We start from the raw sequence: 9,734 nt of genomic DNA, 5'->3' as shown, positions 1-9,734 counted from the left end.
AACTGTGATGCATGTTAAATTAATTATCCCACGGTGAACATACATGTTACCAAAGGAAGGATGTTTTAATTTCAAAAAAATCATAGAGATCATTAAGACGTTTTAGTACATTGATTGATTGATTTTCTGTGGGTACAATGTGCAAAAATCAAATTTGAGCTACATGCACATGTGACAGTGCACCTAAATGGATTGCAAAAACACATGTGTCTCACTGGGTGCATGTTTACTCCCCGTGCAACAAATTCAAACATTGAGAATCTTGATTTTTAAATTCTAGTACATCCAAAACTTATTTGAAGTTCATGAAACTTATCGTGTTGTCATATGCACACCAATACAAAGTGGCATCGTACTTTTTTTGTCAAATTTGAGACCAGTTTTGATGTAATCTTTATCTAATTAAGACGGGAGATTATTAATAATTGGGAACCAATATGCCAAATGGATTATTTATTCGAACCGTGAGCGTTAGACCAACAATGGATATGTGTCATGCTATGGTTAAGCAATAAAGCAGCAGCATTAATCATCCAAATAGAAAAACAATATACGTGCCGCTGCGCGACCCGTGTGGCATGCGAGCAGGCATGAGTTGACGGGACGCATGCGAGCAGTCCACGGCGTAGGAAGATGGGGAGGCGTGCGTGCAGGTGTGTGAATTGACGGAGGCGTGCTCGCTGTGCAGTGTCATCGGGAGGCATGCGAGTAGCTGTGTGAAACTTTGGTAGGCATGCCAGCAGTTCGGTGTGCAGGCTCACCGGGACGCGAGCCATCGGTTTGACCGCCGCCCGCTTCTCTCCCACAACTCCCACTACTCCATATTAATGGTGCGCCCTCCCCCCATTCTCGCTACGCACACACAATCCTTTCTCTTCGCTTGCATCCTCGACACCGCTCTCAGTCCTCAAAGCCGTCAGTGTATGAGGATGCCGCTGAAGCGCCCCATCGGAGGGAGTGGCGCCGCCGGGGCTGCTAAAGCACCGGAGAATGGCATGGAGATGGAGAAAGAGGTTGCTGTCACCGCCGGCGAGTTCCCTGCACCCTGACGTCGTCGACGGCGTCGAGCTTCCACAGCCGGAGGCGGAGTTCCACACTGACCCCGACGACCACTCCGGCGATGACTCCGACGACCACTCCGGCGACGACTCCGACGACCACCCCGGCGACGACTCCGATGACGACGGACAGCTGGTTAGTCATCTATACCCATTTATGTGTCAAATAGATCATAGGGTTTCTCTGGTTACTCCTGCCTCTCCCTTTTTGGAATAGAAATCATGTGGTTATGTTCTCCCAATCCATGAAATCTGAGTAAGTTTCGTTAGATCCGTGTAGTGTATTGATTGTTTGAATGGTACAGGTGATAAGTGATTAGTTGTTTCATCTGTGCAAATGATTTGTGCTAGTAATCCGACTAGGGTTAGTGTTCTTGCCAATAATTCCTAGCCAGGACTTGACAATTGATTTTGAATGACCTACCTATGTCTGTGCCATTATTTTCTTCAAGATTGGTATGTACATAGACGATTGTGCTTAAAAATCGAACCATGATCTCTGGATATGTATAAATAAAATAGCCATAAATTCCTAATCCTGCTTAACGGCATGTAATCAGTGATTTTATGCCAAATTTGTTTTACTATTTGTATAGGTGTTTTCTGACGATGCGGACAACGAGGATGAAGATGCCCAGAGGAGGTACAAGAGGAAAATCCTGAGGGAGCTTTATGCGGGAATGCATAATAGGCATATTAGGACCTAGAACGACGGCTATGGATGCCCATTTTGCCACCACAAGATTCATGACGCGTATCTAAGTGTTCTGGCGCATGCAAGAGGACGGGTCGTTGGCTCCTTCAAGCAGAAGTATCCTCGCAGGGTGGCGCACGGCGCGTACGCCGAGTACCTGGAGAAGCTTCAGGATCGTGCCGGGCGCATGTGAGATGAGATGTGGGATGGATCGAACTATGTATGCTTGAGTATGATTAATGACGGTTGCACTATGTACTTATGGTTGAACTATCCTTATGTACGTGTACACTTATTATCTATGTCTGAGTATGTTAAATATTTTGCCAAATTTTGGTAAAAATTACAACGGGGGACCAATAAACTAGGACGGAGGTAGTACGTCAATCACACACGGTTCCCAAAATTGGAACCGTGTGCAATGACTTTCATTTTGCCTGCTACGTCAATCACACACGGTTCGCTCTAGCAAACCGTCGCCCCCAAAATTCTTTGTGGGACAGAAAACCTTAACAACCCAATTCAAAAAAGAAAAAAGAAAACCCTCACCATCCCCATGTCACAAAAACCCTCACCCCGCCCGCCACCCTCTTGGCCCCTCCGGTACATTCCGCATTCACACCTGCACAAGCTCCTCCGCGTCTATTCCATGGCACCACCTATCACGGCGGTAAACACTTAGCTCGACGCCTACCGCCGCCGCCAGGCTGCTGGCAAAGCCCACCGCATTTCGCCACTTCTGCTTGCCGCCGCCTATCGCCATCGACTTTCTTGACGCTGCTCGCGATCGAACCAGCTCCGCTCGGTTGGGGAATCTGCCGTACTGAGGGTTCTTTCTCATGGACGACAAGGTAACTAATTTAACGAGATATTATCTCATCTCTTATCCCAGTTCATCTGACTCCTTTAATCAATCGGCGGAAATCGCCGTGAATTCATTTTTATTCGAGCTGATTTGAGGGTTTTCTTTCATTCATAGAATGTACAGTGCGCCGACACTTCAGGACTAGGCGACCGCCGCCAGAGATTCCATCTCATCGTACCAGATAACTTGAGGACGCGTGTGGTATGTTCAATCTCACCCTAAATCAGTTGGGATGGCCTACTTTCCTTAACATATTCTAAATATTTCTACATTTGGATAAAAGGTGCCACATGCACCATATACATCAAAGGGGATTTTTTCCCCTCTTCTTTCTATATTAGGCAAATTAATGATGTATTGTTCTTTCGATTACTCTCATATTTCCATGACATCATGTTTACCCTATCTGTTTAATTATAGACATTTTCATTCGATTTCAAATGTTGTATAGTTCTTTCAATTTGGGCCCATATTTGCATGTTACCATATTTTCTTTAGCAATCCTACCATTTTCCGCAGGACATCCCTCGCTATGCAACAGATTATGTAGTGCACACCTTTTCCCTTTACATACATCAAGGCTCCACGAATGTCATACTGCACACAAACCATGGATTTACAATCGTTGCTACTGTAAGACTTGATGAATGTGGTGACTCCTATTTTGGCACTGGCTTTTGGAATGAAATTGCAAAGTTTTATGTACTGAAAGCTGGCACTAAAATTGCACTGCACATAGAAGGGCCTGGTCATGAGATATATGCTAACTTCCCCTACAAAATCATCCATCCAGACTTTGTTCGAAGTAAGTTTTCTTTTCAACTATCTACATATGTTGACTTACCCAACAATGTCAAATGAGTTGTGTAGTATTTAAGAAACCAATTGTTATTCCCTTTTCTTACTATATCCCTACCTAATAACTTCTAGTTACCAATACACTTTTATATTACCCTGTTTTAACTAAATATTCCATGTACTCCCATTTCTATCAGAAAGCGCCACTGACAAGGAGACTCTGAAGGTGGAGAACGGGGCTGCCAACAAGCGGAGGCAGGGCGAGCTAGAACCGAAAGCGACTCCAGCAGGCCTAGACTTAATCGGCAGCCTCCTAGATGATATGATGGGAGTCATCACCTCCCTCCTCCCAATCAAAGATGGGGCGCGGGCAACCCTCCTTTCCCGGTGGTGGCGCCCCCTATGGAACTCCAGCCCTCTCGACCTCATCGACACCCACAAGCTCTGCCATGGCTATCGCAAAAGCTTGGATGCGTTCTCCAAGATCATTGGCAGTCATGTTAGCCCAACCAAAGGCCTTAGAATGGGCAAGTTCCGTTCCAACGGCAAGGACCGAGCCAAGCTTGATGACTTGGTTCCGATCCCCCGCCCTAGATCAACTCGAGGAGCTCACTTTTGATGATGGGCATATGCGGTCGTTGTCAACGTCCGCACTCTGCCCCACGCCCCTGCGCGTCGCCAAGTTCTGAAACTGCCATTTCCCGCCCCTTAATGATACGCCCGCTCTTATTCTACCACGACTAAAGCACCTCGAGCTCGTCGTCGTCGGGCTCTCAAAGGGTGGCATGGAGCGCCTGCTCCGTGGCTGTACTGCACTCGAGTACCTTCGTCTTCAGGCGATCAATAGGTTGAGTACCTTCCACATCACATCCATGACTCTTCGGACTATTTATGTGTGTTGCTGGTGCGGCAGGAAGACATCACAAAAGGTGGACCATGGTATGGTCATCCAGGACACACCTACACTTGAGAGATTACTTATAATTGATCAAGAAGGTCCAACAAGAATCAATGTCATTTCTATGCCGAAATTAACAGTGGTGGGCTACTTGTCTGACAAATACTCTGAACTTGTTATTGGATCCACACCCGTTCAGGTACAATAGCCGCCTTCTACCTCTCCTTCTACAAATTAACATTATTTCTAATTTTGAAGATGTTTGTTCATCTATCATTCAGAAAATGATTCCGACAAGCTTGACCCCGAAACTGCGCATAGTGAAGGTCTTGGCACTAGAATCTATTGGGCCCGACCTGGAGCAAGTTGTCAGTTTCCTGAGATGCTTTCCGTGCCTGGAGAAGCTATATATTGAGGTGATGTTCCTTTCCTGTTAAATGTTAACCATAAGGGAGTTTAATTTGTCACACCTTTTTCCATGTTTACAATGATAATGTACTACAATTTCTCAAGGTTCTTTTGGAGGATTTCAATACATACATGCCCCCCCATATTGGTTGCTTGATCCATATGGTTACATTCAATAAGCATTTCTCCTTTGGATTCATCTGTACTAGTTTTTTTAGGGAACTTTTCATCCACTCCAACCTCTTGTGAAGAAGGCAACATTTTTCTAGAATGTAATCAAATGCCCATGTTAATCATGTCAGATCAAAGATGACATGTTAGTGCATTTTACAAATCCTGCAAACCAATAGCTAGTCCTGTAGTAATGTTCAAAACTGCATGTAGGCACTAACACGTTTTCTTCTTTTGCAGATAAGATTAGGCCCAGTGGTGGATAATGTGATACAATATAACAATCATGTTGAATGCCTAGATCTGCATCTCTCAGAAATTACTTTGAACTCCTACCGAGGGACCTTACCGGAGATTATATTCGCCAGGTTCTTTGTTCTCAGAGCAAGGGTCCTGAAGGAAATGAGGTTTTCCCTACATTTATTTCGCACAAATAAATGGTCTGTTGATCAGCGCCGGCACCTGTGGCAGAATGGAGTAGGCTCCAAAAATGCTGAATTTCATTTTGGAACTTCAGATGAAAGAGTAATCGGAAGTCATCGGGTCAACCCCATACATGACTTCTCAGTGGCTGACCCCTTTGCAAAAATTGTGAGGTTTCGAAGCCAGACTTAGAAGCGGTGGTATTAGTTTAAACCTCTCTGATATCCATGTTCAGCGCATCAGCGCGAGCGTTTGTAGCTGATGAGCTGAATTTCATTTCTAATATCAGTTTGAACCTTGTAATCGAATTTGAGCCATATAACTCTGGAATTTGAACCTTGTAACATTTCTAGCTTTTGTGGTACAATCATTGAAATGGCATCATATGAGACTCGTATATTGCTAGCACTATTTTGACCTTAATATGCAATGGTCATAGATTTTATTAACCATTCTCAAATCAGTTTACCTTGTCGATCTCACAGCACACGATCTGTATAGCTAACTCGACTGTGATCTTCGACAATATTGCACACAGTTGGTTTCTTCCACCATGTGCACTGTAGAGCGCAGAATTAATTATCGCACTCGAGTGTCCATCATCACCCTTCTGTGTAACTTTGACCTCATCACCCAAGGGTAAACTTATGACCCAATTCATTCCACACACTTTGTTTTTACAAAGCTTTTTGCCAATAAACGCCTACGATTTGTCCCTCTTCTAGCCGACATGTGGCCAAACTAGTCGGGTGAGAAGCTTGTGCAGTAAACAACGTGGTAGCGCAGGAACAGGCTCTTCGAGCCCACGCCTGGGGTGCGGTGTTGTCAAGCGTGCACTGGATTGTGGAATCCTTCGCTATGAACGTCGTGACAAGACGTGACGATTATAGGCCGGCCGGCCCCCATTTATTACATCGGCCATTTAACCTACCCTTGTGTCTCTTCAACCTTTCGATCGCGTCCCACCATAGCAAGAAGCACACCCACCACGAGAAATTCTTAGAGGGTATCCTGCGCGGCTCCAATGGCGCTTCGAGCGGCTGCCGACGACGAGCAGCAGTTCACCATGCGTGCCGTGGTGGACAACCACAGAAGGTTCATGGACCACTCGTTGGTGTACACCAACGACCTGGTCTGGGTGGAGCACTCCGTCCACATCATGGAGGTGTTGCTTGCCGGGGAGAAGTACAAGGTGGTCGGGTTCGACCTCGAGTACACCCGCGCTTGTGCCGGGCCTCGTCCCAAGGTCGCCGTCGCCCAGATGTGCATGTGCCACCACGTCCTCATCTACCACTACTGCCTGGCCACAACGCCTTGCGAGCGTTTCGCCAGGTTTGTCAACAGCCCCCACTACATGTTCGCTATGGTGGACATCACCAATAATGTAAAGGCGCTCGAGAATTCGGGCATCGCCTGCAGAATCTTGTAGACACACAGGGCCAATACAAGATCAGGGGCAGCAAGGAGCATGAGAAGGACTCACTGGTTCACCTCACCGAGGCCATCATCGACCCCTACTACAGAGACATGAAGGATTCGTCCAACAAGGACAAGCGTGTCTGGCACTCGGCCTAGATGGAGAAACTCGACAAAGCTCACATCGTGTACGCGGCCAAGGAGGCATACACGAGCTACGACATGTACAGGCGGATCATTGACATGAGGAAGTCCCTCCTTCCCCAAAACGGCCCGGGATCCAGCCGGAAGCAGAGCAATGGAAGCATCGTCGCAACAATAAGTAGATGATTAGATCATCGTTTCTCCTACTTTAGTATGCACGTAATTGCTTTCTTTGGTGTGTGGAAATGTTATGTGTGTAGTCACTTGTGTAATTGTATGCTTAATTTGGTTATGCAATGCTGTCTTTTTAAGTATATATGTTGATGCCGTAGACAGAGCGTAGATGTTGTGCGGACAAAGAAAATCACATCGCACACGGACTAAACAATGGAACCCGTCGGTGATGTTTTCATCAATCACTCACAATTTTATACCAGCAATCGTTTGCTCACAACACACACGGCTTGTTAGCAGTAATCATCTGTGTTGTTATCGGTCTTCACACATGTCTCCGATTAAAGACATGTTTGCCTCGTATCACGCACATCTTGTTCGTTTGAATCGTTTATGTTCTCATGTCTCAACGCAAACAGTTCATCCGGGTGAACCGCATGCCGTATATCACACACACCTTTGATCTGGTTAACCGTTCCTTTTGTGTTGCCTAATCATAAATAGTTCATCCGAGTGAACTGTATGATGTGTATCGCACACGCCTTCATCTGGTTGCCTGTTTCTTTTGTTCCTCCTCGTCGCAAACAGTTCATTGAACTGAACCGTATCCCCTTCATCACACACGCAAAAAAACCTGAACCATGTTTGATACATCCGTCATCGCAACTGTTTTATACATTTCTGACGGTTTCCATACAGCACCATTTGCGATTATTGCATCGCACACAGTTTCTCGAAGGGTCTCTGATCGTAGTGTTGCGTTAGCAGCATCCTGCAGTAGTGCCTGGAGATTAATTATCTGCAGCAAAGTGATCAGTAACATAGTAATATGATAGTTTTGATAGTAATAGCAATAGCAATGGTAACAGTGATAGCAGTAGTTTTGTAGCAAGTGAAACAGTAACGACAGCAATGGTAACTTAGCAAGAACAATTTAAGAGAAATTTGTAAGCATTGGATCGATGATTTGTTGGATGATATTCATCATGTGATAGTTATAACCTAGGGCGACACGACACTAGCTCCACTTCATAAATATAATGTAGGCATGTATTCCGTAAATAGTCATACATGTTTATGGAAAGAACTTGCATGGCATCTTTTGTCCTACCCTCCTGTGGCAGCGGGGTCCAATTGGAAACTAAGGGATATTAAGGCCTCCTTTTAATAGAGAACCGGAACAAAGCATTAACACACGGTGAATACATGAACTCCTCAAACTACGGTCATCACCGGCAGTGGTCCCGGCTATTGTCACTCCGGGGTTGCCGGATCATAACACATAGTACGTGACTATAACTTACAAGACCGGATCTAGAACATAGATATAATGGTGATAACATAAACGGTTCATATCTGAAATCATGGCACCCGGGCCAAAAGTTACAAGCATAGCAAAGTCATAGCAACATCAATCTCAGAACATAGTGGATACTAGGGATCAAGACCTAACAAAACTAACTAGATTACATGATGAATCGCATCCAACTCCTTACCGACCAGCGAGCCTACGAAGGAATTACTCACTACCGGTGGGGAGCATCATGAAATTGGTGATGGAGAAGGGTCGGTGATGATGAAGATCGAAGATCCCTCTCTCCGGAGCCCCAAACGGACTCCAGAGCTGGCCTCCCGATGAAGAACAGGAGGTGACGGCGGCTCAGTCTCGTGGAATGCGATAATTCTTTCTCCCTGAGTTTTTTTCTAGAAAAATAGGGTTTTATAGTGTCGCTTTCAGGGTGTGCGGGGCCACCAGGTGGGGACAACCCACCTGGGCGTGCCGGGAGGGGGGCGCCCTGGTGGGTTGTGCCCACCCAGGTGCCCCCCTCTGATGGTTCTTGGCTCTAGACATTCTCTTTATTGGTATAAAAAATCCTCGCAAACTTTCATTCCATTCCCAAAACTTTTATTTCTGCACAAAAAGAACACCATGGTAGTTCTACTGAAAATAGCGTCAGTCCGGGGTTAGTTTCATTCAAATCATGTAAATTAGAGTCCAAAACAAGAGGAAAAGTGTTAGGAAAAGTAGATACGTTGGAGACGTATCAACTCCCCCAAGCTTAAACCTTTGCTTGTCCTCAAGCAATTCAGTTGATAAACTGAAAGTGAAAAAGAAAATACTTTTACGAACTCTTTTGCTCTTGTTTGCATAAGTAAGCTTAAACAGCACCCAGGTTTTCAGCCAACATTATAACTAACCATGCCGACAATAACTCTTAAAAATTATATTAACTTATATCAATGCCATAACCAGCTAGCGTGCAATAATAAGATATCTCAGACAGCAACACGTTGTCAAAACAACCATGATATAATATGACAATAGTGGTATCTCACTAGCCCTTTCTGAGACCGCAAAACATAAATGCAGAGCACCTGCAAAGTTCAAGCAGCGACTAAACATTCTAATTCATGGTAGAAAAGATCCAGTCATGATGCACCCAACATTAGCTACACACAATGCATCAGCATGATAGCAGTGCTCTCAGGTTCAGGCGCTTATTTTAGAAGGTGATGACACAACAAAAAAGTAAATAGATAGGACCTTCGCAGAGGGAAGCGGTGATTTGCAGAGGTGACAGAGCTCAAGCTTTTAAAACAGAGGTAAATGATATTTTGAGAAATGCACCCTTCTTGTTTACTTCGCGACCATCACTTATCTATATCTTCCATGCTAAACACACT

Source organism: Triticum dicoccoides, chromosome 1A (genome assembly GCF_002162155.2).
Source record: "Triticum dicoccoides isolate Atlit2015 ecotype Zavitan chromosome 1A, WEW_v2.0, whole genome shotgun sequence".
In the NCBI taxonomy this organism is placed as follows: Eukaryota; Viridiplantae; Streptophyta; class Magnoliopsida; order Poales; family Poaceae; genus Triticum; species Triticum dicoccoides.
Note: the sequence above shows the minus strand (reverse complement) of the source record.